General features: G+C 46.7%; 1 protein-coding gene across 3 annotated transcripts in view; it reads right to left on the bottom strand.

Moving 5' to 3' along the window:
- The window catches only part of SLC8A3 (solute carrier family 8 member A3), a 134,178-nt gene that overhangs the window by 91,616 nt on the left and 21,037 nt on the right, over positions 1 to 21,525 (bottom strand). The gene's annotated exons all lie outside the window — the stretch shown is intronic.

The following is a 21,525-nucleotide window of genomic DNA, read 5'->3' on the forward strand; positions in this document are numbered from 1 at the left end:
AGTCACCAGTTACACAGCTGGGGGAAACTAAGGCCTAGGGAAGAGAAAGAGGATGGTGATGATGATACTGGAAAGAACAACTGAGTTAATGAGCACTTGATGTCAGGCCTGGCACTATGCTTCAAATGCATTCTCTTGGGGACTCCTTCCATCAACCCTGGCAAATAGGGTTTTGTTTGTGGCTGGGTTAGTTAGTTGGCTTAATTAAGAGTTATTAAGGGCTTACAGTAAGCACAGACACTGTTCAAGGTGTGTTCGACATGTATTAGCCCTGTAGACCTTACTGCAAGGCTATATGATAGATGCTGATATACCCATTTTGTAGGTAGAAAAATACAGGCATAGATAGGTTACCTAGATTGCTTAAAGTCACATAGCTAGAAAATGAAAGATCCAAGATTCAAATCCTGGAAGTTTGCCTCCAAAGCACAGTCTTAATCCCCGTGCTCTAGTGCTAACAAATTAGGTGACTTGCCAAAGCGCATGCAGCTAATAAATGACAGTATGAGGATTTGATCCCTCTGGCTCTAGAGCTCAGTCAGGTCCAATGCCTGGAGCAGAAACAGATTCCAGGGCGCCTGGGTGGCTCAGTTGGTTAAGCGACTGCCTTCGGCTCAGGTCATGATCCTGGAGTCCCAGGATCGAGTCCCGCATCGGGCTCCCTGCTCGGCAGGGAGTCTGTTTCTCCCTCTGACCCTCCCCCCTCTCGTGCTCTCTCTTCCATTCTCTCTCTCAAATAAATAAATAAAATCTTAAAAAAAAAAAAAAAGAAACAGATTCCAAAGCAGCAGTTCATAAATGTAGCCTTAGTTTGTTTCAGTGTGTGGAGCTCTTCCATAAGATAAGATTTCATGGGGCCCTCCTCTAACCACTTGTACTTGTCAACAGGACAAGTTCTCCCCAGACTTCATAGGAGGAAAGGTGAGGATATTTGGATATGACACTAAGGAAATACTCTCAACTTTCAACTGATCATAAATCAATTGATGCATACCACCAGAACCTAAATGCTATAATACAGAAGTATTACCTCCTAGAGAGCCATCCCTGATCTCCTCTGCCAACACGCCCAGGGACTCCATACCTTTCTTAGATTGGTTCTCTCTCTTTCTCCCTGGCTGACCTTTCACCTTATAATCCAGTTTTCTCTCTGAAAAGGTGCCCATCTGGCTGCTACCCTCAGGGTCTGTAGATGCATCCCAGTGGCCCCAAGGGCCTCTCTCTCTCACCAATGACAAGAGTCCTACCATAGAACCCAGCTCCACAGAGCCCAGCCCAGCACCTAATGGCCAATGCAGCCCCATGTGAGCGAGTGAGAAGTCGGAAGGGCAAGCAACCTGAGCTGGGCTGAGTCAGAAACCCCACTCAAGAAGTAGGTCTGATGGATAAGGTGACTTTTCAACTGATTCACGTTACCCCTGGAGCAGACAGGCTTCCAATCTCTCCTGAACAATCAGCCAGGGCGTTCTCGAGAGATGCTGTACCCTGTTCCTGCAGAGTCCAGGAAAGGAGCTAGAAACCCTCAGAAACTCTGATCATTTACATTCACGTAAAAGTCAAGTGGGATGGATGAGGGTGGTAGTGCAATTGATCAGTAGTTTATCGGAAAGATTCTTCATTGAGCACAGGGTTCCCCAAAATATGATTTAGCTTCTGTCAACTATTCCCAACTGAGTGTAAAATAAGGTAAAATAAGGGTAATTTTTTGCTAGAATTAGTGTAAGGCTACATTCTTGGACCCAATTAATCTTGCAATAGACTGGTTGATTTTTCTCAAAGACAAACAAGAATGCTCTTCTCTTGAGAAACACACTGAAGCCCAGTATTGCCTTCTGACGGTTGGCTGGATAGAAATCTCTTCATTTATGGGTGGAACCTACTCTCCAAAACCCTCAGTCAAAAGCGGTTATCTAAATGTTATTATTTCAGTGGAGGGTTCTTTTGTTCTTTCTAGAATTTGACTTTTTCCCCATCTAGTCTTGGAGAGGGCAAGACTCTGTCCTATGCATTGTTTTGGATCAAATATACTCCAGATTCTCCTGCTAAAAAAAGAAATCACAGTTCTAGAATTATCCTTCAGTGGGTGCAAAATTAACTCATTGCCTTTGCCTCACCAACAAAGGCTTGGTCTAGGAACTGCACTCATTTTATTATTCACCACTGAGCACAGATATGAGTGACAGTCAAGTGTTTTCCTGAGCTTCATTCTGTTCCTGTTCCTGGTTACCCCCAGGTAACCCCATGGGGCTCATTCTTCCCTCTCCCGCTCACACATCCCCCAGATAAGAGCTGTTGGAGACAGGTTTTTACTCCTGAACAGTGGTCATAGAATTTTGACTTAGTGGCATAAATTCCTTACATCTGGGCTGTTCCCTCTGGTTTCAAACATTAAGTGTTTTGGGTCTAACCCATGGGACCTGTGTGAGTGCTTATTTATGAGCTGGGGAATTATTCCACGAAAACCTCACAATAATCCTGTGAGGAGGTACTATCATTGTCCTCGTTTTATAAATTAAGAATTTGTAAACTTAAGGCAATTTAGCAATTTGCCTAAGTGGTGGCCACTAAGTGGGAGCATGAAGTCTTGAGCCTGGGTGTGCTTGGTTCCGGAGCCTTGGCACAGAACTCTCTCCATCTCCTACTGCAAAAAAACCTGTCCACTCATGAAGGAATGGGTCTGGGAGTACCTCTGGAGTGCAGACAGGTAATCTAGAGCAGGAATTCTCAACCCTAGCTACATATTATAACCATCTGGGATGCTTTTAAAATATACTGATGCCCAGGCCCCACTTCAGCCCAATGAAATCAGAATTTCTGGAGGTAGCATCCAGCTATCAGTATTTTTTTTAAGATTTTATTTATTTATTTATTTATTTGGGAGGGGGCAGAGGAGGGGGGAGAGGGACAAGCAGACTCCACACAGAGCACAGAGCCCAACACAGGGCTCGATCTCAGGACCCTGAGCCAAAACCACGAGTCAGATGCTTAACCAACTGAGTCACCCAGGTGCCCCCCCCCCCCCCCCCACTCTCAGTATTTTTTAAACTCTCTGGGTAATTCTAATGAGGAGCCAGGCTTAGAACCACTCAGCCACAGGAAAGGACTGAATTCATGCCTAGGAAAGTGTTTGGATTGTGGACTGCAGAGCCGATCTGAGTGAGTTCTGACAGCAACAGTAACTTGGTGGTTTTGCAGCTGCTGTTCTAGAAGGCCACACCTCTCTCTGCCCCCAGAGAGCCAGCAGCCCTATCCCCTACTATCTGGGTGCTGAAAGGTAACATGGCTCTTAGCTATGCACACATTCCACGGCGCCCGGGTGCTTACTTATCCTCTGTGACTTCTTCCCCCACACCCATCCCCTTCATTCTCCCCCACGGTTAGTCATTTCCTCTTGGAAGTTCCCCCCACACCAGCATCACTTGCCTCCTATAGGACTCATCTCCTTGTATTGTCACTGTCTGTAAGTCTGCCCCCCAGCAGACCGGACAGAGGCTGTGTCTGGATTGTCCCCGTATTCCTGCCGCGTGATGGAGCACAGAGGATGAACTGGAACAAGGTTGGTTGAAAGAATACATTCACACCTGATATCAGAAAAATCTTTAGAGAAATCTTTCTCCTCAGGGGCCACAGCCTCTCCTTCCATTCACCTCCGTGCGACACTAAGACTTTTTATAGGAAGCAAAAAACGAAAGTGATTCACCCTTCAAGGTGTGGCTCAAAACCTACTTCCAAAAGGAAGTTTCTTGGATTGTCTCCAGCTCATAATGATCTCTTTTAGTGAATTTGTATAGTCATTAGAGTCTGTACAATTCAGCTGTCAATGGCATTCTTCTGTTACTGTCTTCAATGGTCGTGGTGGTTTTTTTTTTTTTAATGCTCATAAGTTTATATTTTGCCTTCCTAACAAGAGTGTAAGTTCTGTGAATTTAGGGACTATCTCTAAAATGGTAAATCATTTTGTTGGCTCACTTGTTTGCTGTCTCCTGACAAACAGAAAGCTCTTTAAGGCCTGACACTCTCTGACATTACTCTTCACCAGGCCCGGCGCTGTTGCAGGTTAGGAGCTCAGCAGGACTTTGTTAAATGAAGACATTTGGTAACCCCTTTTAGCCCAGTGCCCTGAACTTACTAGGTACCCACTAATCATATTCGCTGACGGGGCATGGAATGGAAAAGCATAATTCTTATTGTAAGATGTGGTTCATATGAGGCACGGAAATTCTCAGATTAAATCCCATTTCAATTTCTCTTTTGCTTTTTCTCAATGCTTGATTATTTGGCTCCCAGATTGAATGAGAAGTATCCGGGAAGAATCCCTCATCCACTTGCAAAGCCCTTGGGTACCAATTTCGCACAAAGCCTCTAAACCTTCAGTTCAACTCACTCTGGATTTCGTACATCCCCATGATGAAATCCAACAAGTCCCTACAGAAGAAGGGCGGTGGTACCAGCCGGCTTGGTTGGTGCGTGCACACCCACGGTCGCACCTACGTGCGATTTCTAAATATAGAATCAGTGCTGCTATTTAATTTCTTAATGAAGGAAATAGATAGCCTGGCGCCCTCAGTAGGGATGCTGCTCTGCTGTGTCAGCTGCAGAACACAGGGAGGGCTCTGCTCTGCTCTTCTGCCGACTGATGATACAGAAGGGCTCCCCGCAGATGGCAGGCTTGGTACCCAGAAATAGCCACGTTGCCAAACAGATCATTTTCTGTTTTCCTTTGGTTCAGTAAAAGGGGTGGGGAAGGGGGAACAGAAGGACAAAAGGAACAAATGAGCTCACCTGCCCCAGAAAACCACTGCACCACCCTGCTGCCCAGCACTGAATCCCCAGCCCCATTTCTGGCCCCCCAGGCGTTGCTGCCCAGCATATACAGCTGTTGCTGCCAGGGTCTAATGAGCCACAGTTAGGGTAGGAAGAAGGGAAGGGTTTCAATGTCACCAACGAAGAGGTGAAAAGACAAGCACTCAGCAAAGCTGGTTTTAAAGCAGATGAGTGTAAGGAAGGAAGGCAGGCAGAACCGAAAGACAGCATGTCCCAAGTGTCCAAAGTAGAGGCGCGGTATAAGGTTTCCTCTGCAACGCTATGCATGTGTCTCAAAGCCACCACCAGCTGGGGCTGCTTGCAATCCTTCACCGCATGGCATGGAAACGAAAGAGAGGAGAAGACACTGTATTTGGCCGACCACACCAGCCCTAGCCACTTGGGCATCACCTCTTCAACCTTCTTGGAAATGTAATGGCCACTGGGGATGCCTCCCCATTCTGGGCAGTGCAAGATCTGTAGCATCCACAATGCCATGTCCAGAAGTTCAAGCCAAAGCACCTCTGGCAGGAATCTGGGTCTGCAGCAAAGCCCAGGGGCCAGTCCTTGTCTTCACAAAGCTACACAAGCACATTTCACCCCTTAGTACCAGGTGACAGGCAAATGGTTTTTTCTTTAAATCAGTAGTGACTCAGTTTCCCTCTTTTAATGGTACCCCAGAAGAGCTGTGAAATGTATTGAGAGGATGAATGCTCTCCAAAGAGGCCCAGCAAGTGAAAGGGGGGAAAGGATGCTTGTTTCTGGCCTTGGCTCCTACGCCTGGATCTAGCCATGAAAAAATAACCCTCCTGATATATATATATCTGCACATTTATAAAATCTGGGTCACCCGACCACCTGCTCCCAGGTGGTCGACCAAGGTGATGCTCTGCCTTCTTGTTTCATCTCATTCTGTAAACAAGTGTCTTTTGCGGTCTATTTAGTGCCACATTTTCCACATTTTGGTGGGGTTTTTTTTTTTTTTTATATTTTGCTGTTTAAAATGACCCCCAAACAGGACACCTGGCTGGCTCAGTCAGTAGGGCATGCAACCTTGATCTCAGGGTCATGAGTTCGAGCCCCATGTTGGGCCTAGAGTTTACTTAAGAAAAATACACAAAAATTTAAAAAATAAATAAATAAAATTGGCCCCCAAGCATAGTGCCGAAGTGCTGTCTTGTGTTCCTAAGGGCAAGAAGGTTGCAATATGCCTTATGGAGAAAATCTGTATGTTAGATGAGCTTCATTCAAGCATGAGCTACAGTGCTGTTAAATGCTAACTAATCAATAGTCTATATTAAACAGAAACACACTTAAAGTGTCGCCAGTTAATGAAAACGTTGTGACCAGAGAGAGGCTCTCAGGAACCAAGTGTATTTCCCTGCCACGCCATGCTTTAGTGTTCACTAATTCAGTGTTTGCAACAACTCTATGGAATAGAACTACTGCAAATAAAAAGAATCAGCTATACTTTCTGGCATCATTCTGATTCCTTGGAATGGTTTTCTACAGTATTTCAAATCACAAAGACTACAGGACAGATGAACAACAAAAGGAAGGAAATCCTGCTTGTGTCTACTGTCTGCCACTGTTTACAACATATTATATGTCATTTAGTCTTTGTAATAACTCCATATGGCTGGTTTTATCATCCTTTTTTTTTTTTTCCAGGTAAGAAAACGGAATCTTAGAGAGATTAGGCAATTGACCTGAAGTCACAGAGCATGGTAGGCAGAATCCTAAAGTGGCCCTTAGATTCTTTCCCTCCCTCCATACATGCCCTGTATAATCCCTCAAGTGGGAGTGGGATCTGTGAACATGGTAAAGGTTATGTGCCATGATTATATCATAAGGCATGGGTGAAAGGATTTTGCAGATATAATTAGGGTCCCTAGTCAGTTGACTTTTAAGGCCTTGACTTCAAGGGAAATGAGTCAGGGTGGGCCTGACCTGATCAGGAGAGCCCTTTAAAAGAGGTGAGAGTCTCTTTCTTGCTGTCTTGAAGAAGCAAGCCATACAAGGAAATTAATTCTGCCAACGACCACTTGAACTTGGAAAAGGACCCCAAGATAAGATCACAGTTCCAGCCACACCTTGACTTCAGCTACATTGTTTCTAGAGTTTTGATCCATGGAAACTGAGAGATAATAAATCAGTGTTGTTTGTGGTAATTCGTTATGCAGCAATAGAAAGCTTATGCACACAGTTAAAGAGTGGCAGAATCAGGGTTCAAACATAGGTCCACTTGCCTCCAAAGCTGATGTTCTTGTCCTTTATACTGTATAATACCACATTTGGTTTGGCTTTTGTTTGTCGGCTTCCTTGCTTGGTTGGCGTGGGGGAGGGCATTAGCAGAAGGGGATATGAAAGACATTCAGAACACCACGGATGAGGTCTAAGCCCTAACACAAAGGGAGTCTCTTCAGCCTTGGGTGGTGGCAGTAATAGTGATCATTTAAAAAGTGGGGAACCTCCAAGTGTTGGGAGATGAAGGATGGGAATGGGCAAGCATTTTATCTCCTCTTGTTCAGGAAATAGCTTGTGGGAATTTAGAGGTAGCAACGTTCATACAGAGACAAGCTAAGAACACTGGATCCCTAGCGTTGGATGAGCCACGTGAAGTGGCCAAAATGATTGTGTTTGACATACACGAATGCAATTACATGTGCTTCAACAAGTACCTGTAAGGACAAGATTTAACCAGCAGTTAGGAAGTGCCAGGTCAGAGACCAGAAGCTGGGAAGAAACCAAGAGTTCTGCAGGGAAGGTCTTCTTGAGCTGGAAGAGATGTGAATGGGGACATGTCAAGGCAGGAATCAAACAACAAGGCGTTCAGAGCCAAGAGGAGCAAGGTCAGTGATCACATCCAGGCCCCAGCCATGGGAAATTTTAGTTGAAAGACTGCACAACTGTGGGAAGGATGAACATCCATAAAACCCAAGCTTAATCTTCAAATATCTGACTTCAATTTAGTAATATCCTGTGCCATGCATAAGAAAACACAGGCAGAGTGGTCAGGGTTGGGATGGGGTTATACCAATGTAGGACTGGTATAAGGATCATAAATAATACATGTCACACACCTCGTATAATAGCTGGCACATGGCAAATACTAAATAAATGGCAATATTCTTATCTGGCACTTCATTAGGTGACAGAAAATTGCCTTGCTTACATAAGATGAAGGCAAGCGTGAGTCATTTCCGAATACAAGGATAAAAAGGAAATGTACGAGGCCTTCGCTGGGAAAGCCAGAATCAGGCTGGAAAAGATTTAACTCTTTGGTCAGTGAACTTCCTCTTCCAGGAGGCATGGGGGGAGGGCAGCACCTTGGACAGCACTATGGGAGTGGTGTTTATCTTGCTTCGTATCACTTGGCCATCAAGAGCAGGATTCTCCATCTGAAGGAGTCCAGGCCCCATGGGCTTGTATTTCTCATCACACGACTCCACTCTGGAATGGTAATTGTTCTGTTTAAGCTTCCTGATCAGCAAATAGCTCTGGGTAGATGGCGTAGTGTGGGGCCTAGAGGGCAAGTTGAGTAAGACAGGCCTCAACACTGCCTACACGCTGCTCAGAGATACCCAAGAACCCTCGGGAGCCAGCATTATCATTATTGTGTTGTCCCAACCCCAGAGTCCCACTGGCAAGTGATTTCACATGTAATTATCCTCTCAGCTCCTCCTCTCCTTTTATTCTCCTTCTCTCTCCACGTTCCTTCTTTCCTTCCCTTCATTGCCCAAACAAGTCCCATAAGGTCCACATCAGGATGCAGAGGAATCAACCCCAAGGTCACCTCTCACCCCGGCCTGAGGCTGCTGTCTCCTTGGAGAGCAGCCTGTCATGTTCCCTGACATCGTCAAAGAAAGCCCGGATAATGATATTTCCCTCCACCTTCCTCTAGAGAAGACTCTTTGGCTTTCTATCTTTAGATCAACTGTCTTCCTAAAAGCTCACCTTCGCCTCAGAGAAGGAATATAATCACTGATGGGGAAACCTGAGCAAAATGCTGGCCCACATAGGTCAGAAGAGCGGCGACACAGTCACGATTCTATTCATTACTTAACTAATAACTAGCACAATATGCCTGATGAGCGATTTAGACTAGGCACCGTGTTAAATGTTTGACAGTCATTTTTAATCCTCACACCAACCCTGTGAGGGAGGTACTATTATTATCCACATTATACATATGAGTGAAGTGAAGGGAAAGGTTAGGTAACTAGCCCTAGCTCACATCACCAGTAAGTAGGCAAGCAGGGACTCCCAACGTGGTCTGTGTGACACCTGGTGGATGCACTTAATCACCCTGCTCTATTACCCTCTCATGTGTATATGGGCTTCTACCCACATTGTTGCTCTCACACTTCTGTCACTGGCAATCTCCTTGGCAATCAAGCAAAATTCTGTCCTCCAGCTCCCTGATGCTCATCCAGCGCGCCCCCTACTCACCTGTGAGGGCTGTCCACCTTTCATCACAGATAGGCATGTCTCCCTTGCTCTCGGGCTGTCATGTCCCAGCCAGGCCTGCCTCATTTTACAGAAGGAAGAAGGTAGCACATCTGCATCTCAGGGCCAGCTGCAAGGCACCAGGGAACACCGAAGGGAGAGAGGATCTGGAGAACAGGCCCTTCTGTTGCCTCCCAGTCATGAGATGGCAGACTCTTAACCACACAGTGGGGCACTGTTGTCAGTGGCCCAGAGTTTAGCCATTGGAAGGATGGAAAGGGAGAAATGGGCATGTAGTTCATGCAGCATCAGCTGGAGCCTCTGGGCAATTACCAAGAACTACCAATACCCCAGGACCAAGGAGACTGGAAGACAAAAGAGGAGGCCATTAGAATAGCTGTAATAAAGGAACTAAACTGATTTGGGTAAATAGCTTAGAGAAAGTGGCCATTTTTTTTTTCTGGACCCTCATATAATTTGCAAACAGGAATTTGAAGGGTTAACAATGACAGTCCATATATAACAAAGCTGTTAGGGGGCACCTGGGTGGCTCAGTCGGTTAAGCAGCTGCCTTCGGCTCAGGTCATGATCCTGGGGTCCTGGGATCAAGACCCGCGTCCAGCTCTCTGCTCAGCGGAGAGCCTGCTTCTCCCTCTCCCTCTGCCTGCCACTCTGCCTACTTGTGCTCTCTATCTCTCTGTCAAATAAATAAATAAAATCTTAAAAAAAAAAAAAAAAAAGCTGTTAAATGAGCTCTGGCCTCCTCTGCCCTGGGGAGCTATGGGTCAGTGTCCTGAGGACAGTTAACCCCACTGTTGGTGCACCTATCCTTTGACAGTGAGCGTGAGGTCCCTCACTCACTGAAGTCTAGAGTAGGCATTATGCAGGGCTTGGGTATTAGCTTCCTGCAGCTGCTATAACAAATTACCACAAACTTGGAGACTTCGATCAATAAAAATTTGTTCTTTCACAGGTCTGAAAGCTAGGAGTCTGAACTCAAAGTAAGCAGGGTTGATTCCTTCCGCGGAGGTTCTGAGGGAGAAACTATTCCATGCTTCTCTCCTAGCTTCTGGCGTTTGCTGGCAATCCTTGGCACCCCCTGGCTTGTAGCTGCATCCCTCTGCATCTTTGTCTCTGTTGTCACATGGCCTTCTTATAAGGATGCCAGTCATAGGAGCTGGGGCCCACCTTAATTGAGTATGAGGTCACATTCTGAGGTTCTAGGTGGACATGAATCTGGATGGATGGACTCTTTTCAACCCAGTACAGGTTGCCAATGGCATTTTTGGCAGAGCCCATGTAATGGCAAGGAAAAGATTTGGGTTCCTTAAGAGGAGGGCTCAAGATGCACACAGGAGATAGAAGGGTGAGACCACCCTCAGCATTGTCCACATCAGACTGAGGCGCTTCCCCATCTATAACATTTCACAGAAATCGAGCCCAAAGGAGCAAAGAAAAGTCACCCACAGAGCTAAGGCAATTCTCCCACAGCTCAAAACAGCAGGTATCCTCCCCCACAAAATGCAACATTTGAATCATCCAGGCAAAATACCAGGTAACTCAGTTGACCTAACACCAGCCCCCACAAGCTAACATGGAAAACAGGCAAATGCCTTCAATCTCCTTTCCTCTCCCTTCTAACCCCTAGGAGGGCTGAGGGACACCTAGGGGCTCTGACCATGAGAGGAGAATGAGGTTCTCAGCCTTCCACTCAGCCAAGAACAATCCTGGGCAGGGGGGCTCAATGCAAAGAGCCGAACAGGGTGGGGTAAACCCTCAGGTTCCCTCCTTTCTGCTGGTGGGGACTCTTTCTAAGGCCTTCGGGGAAGTACTGTGCAGAACTGCATCCAATCTGGGCTACGTAGATTAGTTCCCTCCCAGTGAAAGGTTTTGGGCAGCTGAGCAGGGCAGCTCCCTGCGCGGTGGCAGGGGGCTGTCATTACAAGGCCCAGATAGGACATAATTACATGCTCCCCGGAGGGAACTCCTAATTGAATTACAGGGTGTCTCCTGAGCTTGAAAGACAGCCCGTGCTCAGAGGTAGCTAAGCAGCCCAGGAACAGACCCTCTGAGGAGCAGTGCCAGGGAGGGGTCAGGCTGTGGAGAAGTTCAGGGATGCCCGAGCTCAGAGGGCCCCATGGATCTCACTGAAACTGGGAGAGGAGAGGAGGCATGCCTGGAGGGCGGGGCATCCCTAGTCTTCATGCCTGAGAGGTGTGTTCCAGTCCCCTGCCCCCCTGGGCTTGCTGCAAACTGGAAGTGCTACAGAGACAGGGGACACGCCAGGAATTCACTCTGTTCATTCATTCATTCACTCATTCACTCATTCATTCATTCAACAGACATTTTTTGGTGTCTCTACGAGGGGTGATAGGCATGGGGAAGAACCAGGCGCTGCTCTGGTCTGAGGACAGGGCCTGTCTGGGTACCATTTACTCCTGAGTACTCCTGTACTTTTATCTGTGGGTGCCCCACAAGCCGAGCCAATTAGCCATTCTTCTCCACGAGTCCTTCTGTGGTGACTGCAGGAGGAGGTCACCCCTAAAGCCTCCTAACTGAATCCCAAGAAAGGCGGTGGCAATACCTCTGTGCGGCCACGGCCTGAAGAGGCCCCCTCTCCTGCAGCAACTCTTTCTTTAAGTTTTTATTTAAATTCTAGTTAGTTAACATTCAGGGCAATATTGGTTTCAGGTGCACAATACAGTGATTCAACACTTCCATACAACACCCAGCGCTCATCACCACAAGAACACTCCTTAATCCCCATCCCCCCGCCCCTCTCCCCTCTGGTAGCCCTCACTTTGTTCTCTGTAGTTAAGAGTCTGTTTCTTGGCTTACCTCTCTCCCTCTCTCTCTCTTTTTTTCCCCCTTTGCTCGTTCGTTTTGTTTCTTAAACTCCACATATGCAACTCTTCCAAGACACTTCTCTTCCCGTCAGACTGGGAACTTCGTGAGGACAAGGACTGGGTCTCTTCTCATCGTGTCAGCTCACAGGACGAGCCTAACAGTGTCTAGGGACGGCGCCCTGAGGGACGGACCCCTGTGTCCTGCTTGCATGCTCCGGCAGCTTCCAGCCTCGCTGATCGAGGCTCTCACAGGCCCACAGGCTGGAGCTCCTCCTGCTCTCTCTAAGCCCTGCTCCTAGATGCCCTCCAACAGCTGCAGCGGATAGACACAGCCTCAGAGGAGGCCCCCTGGATCTGACCAGTCCTGCGCCAGCCTTACCCTTGTCAGCAGGCAGCAGGCCAAAGCATCATCTGTGGGTAGTTCCTGAGGGTGAAGTGGCACAAACAAGAGTCCTCTGTGCACCAGCTTGGGCGCAGGCAGGTCTGAGCCAGCAGTCAAGGGGGATGAATCCAGATTTCTGAGCTGGGCCTTAAGGAGTTTATTTGGCCCTTGCCAACGGCCCCGAACCCAGGTGCCCCTGAATTGAAAGGAAAGCAGCCAACCCTTGCTGCTAAGGAAGAGATGGGGGATGCGCCCTTAGCTTCTTCCATATGAGGAGAAGAAAGCCTGCTGCTGTCAGCTTCATGACCTTACTCTGATGCTAAAGTATAGAACATAGTAGAAAGAATGTGTGATTTAGAATCAGAAGATCTGGGTTTTGATACCTGCCCTTAAAAGCTCTGTGTTCTAGGGCAAATCACTTAATATTTCTTAGACTCTGTTACCTAATCTGAAGAAAATGATAACATTAATCCTAAGGTGTAACAAAATCCTTATTTTTTTAGTATGTTCATGTAAATATTCAAAGTTTTATTATGTAAGGGAAAAAAAAACAAACAGTAATAGTCTTTCCCCCAAGGTCTGAACAATGGTGAAGCCTAGGTAACCAATACCATTGCCCTATAGTCTGATATATTCAGATATATTCTCCAGTATCCCGATCTCCCCATGGGGTCACCTTCATCAAAATAACTTTAAACAGTTAGTGCCTCATATTTTTAGAGCATTTCACATCAGAGAGTTCCTTTGAAAGTCAGCCCTTGGCTGTGTTCATTCTACTCACTCCCCAACCCCCAAACTAGAAAGTGTATTTTCTTCCAGCAGTCCACATGGGTTAATTAAAATGTCATTCCTCTTTGCTTTGGCTAGAATTAGATTAACTCATTGTAGTAACACGAGTTATCTTTTGCTATGTTTTATGAAAAAAAAGGAAAATCTAATTTTTAGCGGATCTTCTAAAACATGGGTTCCATGAGGAGGGGCAGATAATTAAAATGGCCTGTGAAAGGGAGCTGGCTGGGAACCACTGATCTAGCTTATAAAACCCAATAGCTTAGCAGGGGCTCTGGAAGATTCCAGTCTGACAAGGAAATCATCCGCTGCATGTGTCCAACGGGAACTTATGGGTTCATCCGGGGAACAGAAGAAAGTTCTGTGTTATGTAGGATAAAGAGTGTGATTCAAGAAGTTTCTTTCCGTTAGGATTGGCCCCATGTTAGAGTGGCAACTTCACGCTATGCACTTCACTGAAATGGAGACTCTGAGTTTCTTTATCCCATGAAGTTCCTTCCATGATAGTTCCCGGGACGAGAGGTGGCAGATATGTTCCTTCCCGTAGCCACAGGTGAGCCCAGATACCAGCCTAAAAGTCCTTTCCAAGATGGCCCTGTGGGCAGCCACTATGAACTGACTGCAGCTGACATGAGAGGAGTCCTATCTTACACCTCGCCCTGAGCCCGGGGACACAGGCGGCTGACAGAGTCACACACTGTGCCACCTGGAGACAGGAATACTCTGGCTTCCGGGGAGCTTCTGGAAGCCCATCAAGTTACAGCTCCAAAGACAAAGCGGGGGGGTGCCTGCTGGCTCCAGCTAAGGCCAACAGGGGAGGGGTGGCGAAGGAAAGGCTCTCACTCTGTTCCTGGCGAGCATGGGAGGGAGGAAAGCTTTCTGTCCTGGTCTGGAACACAGGCCAGTCTGGAAACCCAAACCCAGGAGGAGGCTTTGAAAGTGACTCAGTACTCAAATAGCACAGTCGAAAATGACAGCGGCTCGTCTTCTGATGCTAGTCTCCTGGAGAGGACAGACCAGGAGGTGGGGGGGGGGGGGGGGGGAGAAGTGACCCTGGTAGCCTTGAGATTTGTGCCATCGAGCATCGAATGTTTTCTGTTGACCTGGGCAGAGGCCAGTTTAATCTCGGCTGCTGGGTCTGTGGTCAGCTGGATGAACTGGGTCGGGCTGGGGCCTCCAGAGGAGGCTGTTTCTCCCCTTCTCCAGCCTACGGCCCCAGCACTGACCACAGTGCTCGCTCTGCAGACCTTCTAGAGGCCAGTTTGGAGGTGACAGATGACTGTCTCAGCTGGTGCTTTCTTCTAGGCGACACTGCCGCCACTGATAGACACACTGCTTAGGTAGCTTAGCACAGAATCCTCGTGGCAACCTCATTTTTCCACCCCACCATCTGGTTCTGGCAGATTAACTGTTGGGGTAAGGGGATCTTGGCTTGGCTTGACTCAGGGCAACCAAGACATACCTGGCCGGTGGACTTTGACATGGCCAACGTTGGGGGTGGGGGGTGGAAATGGAACCATAAGATTCCCTCTCTTGAGAATTTGAGGTAGAAGATCTTTCCAGGGAGGAGCTGGGAGCTAAATGCAAAGAGGAGCCATGAACTCAAACAGTTGGTCTGTGAGGTCTCGCTGCAAGCTGGAAGCAATAAGGGAGAAGGCCACGAAGAGAAGCAGAAACTCTGGAGACAGAGACCACGTGGGTCAGCGGGGAGAGCATCAGAAAGAGAGGGTGGTCCCGAGGGCTCCCTCGCCTGACAGCGTTCTGCTACCACTTCTGGTCGGTGCTGATCCCTACAATACAACCTTTGTGGTGAAGGGGGAAAGAGCACCACCATGAGTGGTTTGCTTCCTGGGGGACATCAGTCTTCTGGGGATTATCGTGAAGTTCATTCTCTCTGTCCAAATGATGGGCTTGCTTAAGGGATACTCCTAGCTCGTTCTTGATCACTCGAAGAAGTCATAGATCAGACCGGAGACACAAGGCAACCCCAGTAGAGAGGCCAGCAGTGTGAGGGAAAAGGATGCAGGCACCAGGATAAGAATAAACGAGGACACGGACTCAGGGAGGCAGAGAGGAAGGCATTGAGTGTGGCGAGGGTGGAAACCACAGCTCTTGTGGCGACAGCACCTGGAGTGTGCAGAGTAGAGTAAGAAAAGCTGCAGCTCAGAACATTTAGAAGAGACAGTGAGTGTGAGAAAACGAGTATTCAAACAGAAAGTAAGGTGTGAGTGGGGACAGAAGGCAATCACATATGGAGATTTGCAGCCAGGGCCATGGTTAGCCCCAGCGCTGGCGGCGAGCACACCCCCAGATCACCACGGCTCAGACAGAGAGGGTCAGGCCGTAATGGGGTTCACAAAGAGAAATCATCTGGGCCTCACAAGGCAACACCCGAAGATAGAAAAATCAAGGCCAACGGCTCCGGAAAGAGATGGACTACTAGGGAGAAGAAGCAGTATTAGTCATCTATAATCCATAATTTGTTTTGCACCCGTCTTCTGAGTACTGAGTTATTATCAAGATGTCCTATTTTGAAAGCACCAACTAAAGAACTCACAGTAGAGCATTGTCTGTATCATATGTAACTGGGTCGTGAACCCCAACCACCAAGCGGTAACTGGACTGGGGTCACGCAGGGACAGGTTAACCAGGTTATGTCCATGCACGCCAACTCTTAGCTGGAAGGGGTCAGGATGGTGCCACAGCCACAGCTAAATTCAAATGTAGACACATACCTAGAGGGGATTCCTTTTTCAGAAAAATAAATTTCTCCATAAAGAATAAGTCCCACCGTCAACTTTGTCTTCATTTCTGTGTATCCAGGTAATTTCCTACTTGGGTACCTGGTAGGTGGCAGGGATTGGAATATAATTCCTATGAATGGTAACTATCATGCCACCTGAGAATGTTTACCTAGTGCTTTCCTTCATGGTCATTTAGCAAAACCCTCAAAGCATTTGATTCCCGCAACATGCTTCTGGACTTGTGCAGAATTGAAATATGGGGATTTTGCTCTATTTGCAGATCAAGGAGTTCTCTCCCTCCAACTGTCCGTTATATACGACTGACTCTATGCCAGGGTTTTCTATTGTTTCTGGAAGCACAACTTGGTTTCTCTCTTAAAAAACAAGAAAACAAGATCTCGATTAAGCAGAAAGCCGTAGCTCTAAACTCTACTACCTTCCTCATGGAACTGACAGCGTCACAGCCCAGGGCAGAGAAGAAACTAGTGCTCATGTACCACCCAGACACACCTGAGAAGTTGATGAAAGGCTGGACAACAAGAAAGTCCTCCCCACTCATCCACCTGGCTTTGTCCCTTTCTGTCATTCTTGTGAACGAACAAGGAAACTTTGACTTGAAGAACCAGAAGAATCAAAACAAATAAGCAAGGCTTGTGGCAGGATCTCCATCAGTGTCCCTTTATTATTATTGCCCAAAGCCCAACTAGCTCCTCTCCAAGAAGGAAAGCCTTTGAGGATAAGACTGCTTCATTTCCTGACTGGCCAGTCATGTGATCATCTTTAATCCCAATGCTCCTTTCTCCTCAAACCAACCTAACGTTCTCCCTGGTGGACTCTCCAACCCTGCACCACTGAGCTGTCTCCAGCCGGAGGGCAAGCCAGCGTGAGAAGAGCAGGGGTGGGCACGCTGGTTGCTCTTCTGCATAGGAACTCCGATCAAGTCGGGCCGAGGGAATGCGGACCTATCCAAGGTTGCCAGGAGATACTGCACCTCAGCCCCTAAAACAAATTAACCAGGAAGGCTCTGGACTTGTGCAGATTTTTGGAAACATGTCAAGTTTAAGTAGACTTGGGGTGCTTTATGGATCCCAGAATTGGAATATGACCTTCTTTGACATCATCTTTGACCATTTCAGTAATTACAATGAAAAAAATGATCAGGATGTAGGTCCTTCCTGGGCACAACCACCAAAGCTTCTGCTAAGAAGGTCACATAGGCTTTCATCACTCCTGTGGGCCCAGAAGGGAAAGCACTAGAGTTGAGCAACCCTATCTGAAATGTTCCATTGTCCTGTTAAGTACTCCATTCCACAACTGGCTTAGCTATGGATTCCTGCCGTCAGGACCCCTCTGAGCCACGTACAGAGCTCCACTGTGAGTTCCATGAAGTTATGGGTCCTGGTAACTGACTATTTACCTAAAGCTGGAGAGAGATCTCGTTACTGGAAGTCAGGCACTGAAGGCAGAAGGAAAGCGAAAGGGAGGCATGCCACCTGAGGGAGCATGATTGTGACCTCCACCCTACTCCTACCCTCACTAACCTTGCAGCATGTGACTTTTCTCAAGCACAAGAAGGGCATTCGAGGGGCAAATAATCTCCCTGATGGCAAGGGAAGAGACTACCTGAACACCCAGCTGAGCCAAAGAAAAAGAAAAGGCCTACTGTGTTTTAGTTAAATTGGAGAAGGTGCAAATTGTGTCCTGGAGCACTCCATATTTTGATGGAAAGATTCCCTGGGGTGAAAACCTTACAGAGAAAGCACACCTGGAAGAGAATGGCCTGCAGAATTTCGAAAGAATGTCATTATTTCATGGAACAAGGTCTTGTCTACAATTTACCAGCACTGCCTAAAAGATATCCCATCTATGCTTGTTACACCTTTTCTCAGGAAGAGATCGCGAAGATAGTTTTGTTTTTTTTTAAATTTCTATGGACTCGATATTTTTCTTCCTGAACAGTCTCAAGGCGAACCAAGAGATTAAAAATAGTCCATAATATGTTATTATTCTAAGTTAAGATATTAGTCGCGTGATACTGTTGGATTTGTACTTCCCAAGCATCTTTCACCTGAGAATTTCTATATGCTTTCCGAAGTTAATATTGTTCCGATGGATAAAAATAAGAAAGTCCAAACCGGGAGGGGGAGACATCAAATCAGTAGGCTCTAAAAAGACCTCACCAGCTCTAACTTTCTATCCTATCTAGCTGCTGTGTGATATTGGACAAGTCACTTTCCCTCTCTGAATCTCAGCTTCATAATTTATAAAAGTGGGAGGTCAGATACTTTCGGGCTTTAACGTGAGGCACAGCTAATACTCCGCTCTCCTTCGAAGGAGGCCTATGCCATTTAATTATAGTAGATCTTGGCCTTTGCCTATTTGACATCCATGACTCTGACTATTCTCAGAGACCCCAAAGGTCCATGAACTGCAATATTCTGTTATTTTGCAGAAACACGCCGTGAGCCTGGGACACGGAGCAGACGCGGGTTTAGTGAGTGAGATTAATGTGCCGACAGCACGCCTGTGTATCTCCACGAGGTTTTGCTACTGTTTGCAGGAGGCTCAAAGGCCATAATTCTAAGGATGTACTGTAGTGGTAGTCACAAAGGTGGGTATTCTTCTAGATCATGATGTCAATAGGATCTCTCTCAAATGTCAAGCGTTTATTGTAATGTGGGATTAAGGGCATCATGTACCCACCCCCGCTCCGTCTGCTTCACTACTATGTCCTCAGTGAAGGTTGCTTTAGAAACTTCAGTGGTGTCACACACACAGCAGAGAGCTGAAATGCCATCCTGTCCTATTCATGTATTTATCTCCAGTCCCTAGTAATGTATCTGGTATGTAGCAGACATTTAACAAATGTTTGTTGAATGACTGAGCACCTTCGATGAGCAGGCACCTTGCGAAGGTGCATTTTCTTCATATTTGTATGTGGTACTTATCATGCTCCTGCAGGAGAGATATCACTATTCCTGCCATTCCAGGAGAATATCTGGGGTTTGGACAGGTGAAATGACTTGTTCAAGTTACCCAGTTGGTGAGTGACAGATTCACATCTGCCTGTCAGACTTCAAAGTTCATGGTTTTCTATCCTACCGTGGTGCTAAAGGACATCTTTGAAGAAGGAAAGCATAAAACCAAACGAGTGAATTCACAGCCCAATAATATTGGCAGAGCATAGGCTTGGCTTCAACCTGAATCGGTTTTGAGAAGAGTATATTGAGGGCAACATTGTCAAGGCTCCCGGGCTTGGTAGGCAAAGCAAGTTACACAGAAAGGGAAGGATTGGAAGGTGGAACTGCTCCAGGAGCCTCACCCAGCTTCCGTGTAGGTACCCTGAGGGTTTCAATTTCAGTTTCCAGGTTGGTGCTACAACTAGCAAGCTCTCAGCATAGGAGCTGGATTCTAGCTCAGCTGGAGTCGCAAGCTAGAACTGGAAAGCAAGCCTTCTTAATTCAGTTAAGCAAGTCATTTGAAAAGCCACTTTCCTTCCCAGGTCTCATGGTTTGGCCAAGAGTTTTAGAGCATTTCAACTCTAAGCTGGGACCAACAGCATCAGGAGCTTGTTAGAAATCCAGAATCTCGGGCCCTACTCTTGACCTTTTGAATTGTAATCTGCATTTCAGCAAGCTTCCTGGATGGTTCAGAAGCACGTTAAAATTCGAGAAACACTCCTCTAAAAGATATTCTAAGGTCTTTTCTGGCTCTCATATTTTAGGAGTTTGGATTAGAAATCTTCATGGTAACCCCAAAACTAGCATGTTTATTAATTAGGGTCACATAGAGATCCAAGTAACCCAATCACCTCAACAGTGTCTTCTGAAGAATATTGTTAATTCATTGATATTATTATTAATGGCCTCATTTACTAAGCATATACCATATACGAACAACACTGCATACAGTATCTTGAATCATCATGACAGCCTTGCAAGAGAAATATTATTATCCCTACTCTACTAATGAGGAAATAATCTCATAAATTAATAAAATCTCCCCTGACTACCTGGTTAAATCAGACTACTGCCAGAATCTTAACCCAGAGTACTTACAGCCCATGCTTTTTCTGCTACATCACACTGCCTCTCGTTGTAAAATTAAAATCTAAAGTCTCAAGGGTAGGGCTATGATGTGAAGACAGACTACTAGCAGGTTATGGACTCATTCTTCTGTGATGAAGAAAACCAAAAAGGTAGTCTCAAGTCTACTGAAGTCTAAAATATAACGCGAAGGAAGAGTTGGCAACATAGCTTGTTCCCCAAACCCTGGAATAGCTGGACCCGAATCGCAAACGTGTGGAGCTTGCGCTACATTTAAAACCAGTATCAGAAGTGATCATTCATAAGCCCATTTACACCAAGATATTATTCAAGCCGAAAACACAAATAGACTTGAGGAAGGGTTAGTCATACTCAGAGATCTAAAGTGCACAATTGATTGTTAATGGGACAAAGAAATTGGGTGCCAAGCCTCTGATCTGTCCAAAATGACTCTTCAGTGCCTTTGGTAGTACTGAATTGGAGAAACCACTAGTCTGCCAAATCATAGCCAATGTTGTAGTCCTGATGTCATTTAACGCCCAGTAATAACCTCTTACATACTGACGTTGCCATAAACATGAGAAGTTGCACGGAGTTTGTCTTCCCAACGAGGGCCTGTCCTTCCTTTGTATGTATAAACCCTCTCTCCAGAGCACATAGAAATGGACAGTATTCTCTAGAAGACACAGGTTTTTACCTGGGCTAACTAATGATTATCCCTCCCAGCGAAATGACTAAACAGAGCTCTAATAAATCAATTTGTCAATGGCTATTTCACTTCAGGAGACAATATCCTTGTTCCATCTTCGGCTAGTGCAAATAAGACCTACGGCTGAGTGCCCATGTCTACGGTTCAGAAAATCCGAGAGCGGGGAGGAACTGCAAAAAGATCCGGCCCTGCCTCTAGGCAAGGAAAGTGTGGTTGTTCCCACTTTGCGGATGAGATAGTTTAGTTCTCGAGCCAAGACCGAAAGTCTCCCCCAGAGTCACATTATTAGGGAGGGATTGAGGGAGCACAAGAGCCTAGTCCTCTGGGTGGCTCACTCAGCTCTGCGGACAGCACCATCCAACCCCTTTGGAGCCCTGTGCCTTGCCTGGGCCTGGAGGAAGCGCTTCTGTGACCCCTCTCCCTCGGTCCTATGGGCTCCCCTCTCCGTACGCTCCGTCCTTCACTCTCCTACATGTACGTTTTCATTTCCCACTCAAAGTGTCCTTAGGAGGGTCTTGGAGCAGTTTGGCATCCCCCCTTCCTAGATGCCCCTTTTGTCCTTCTTTCCCCCTCCTGCTACTGCTTTTTGGTTGTGGACATGAGCAGGAATTCAGAGACAAGTTTCCCCCTCCTCGGCCACCCTGGAAAGTCTAGCCTCCCATAAGCTGCAAATCCTGGGGAAAGTCATTCTGTTTCTTCTTCAAAGCTATCCATCTGAGAAAAACCAAACCAAACCAAAACAAAACAAACCCCAGAA

The sequence above is a fragment of the Phoca vitulina genome, unplaced genomic scaffold (assembly GCF_004348235.1).
Source record: "Phoca vitulina isolate PV1807 unplaced genomic scaffold, GSC_HSeal_1.0 scaffold7, whole genome shotgun sequence".
Taxonomy (NCBI): domain Eukaryota; kingdom Metazoa; phylum Chordata; class Mammalia; order Carnivora; family Phocidae; genus Phoca; species Phoca vitulina.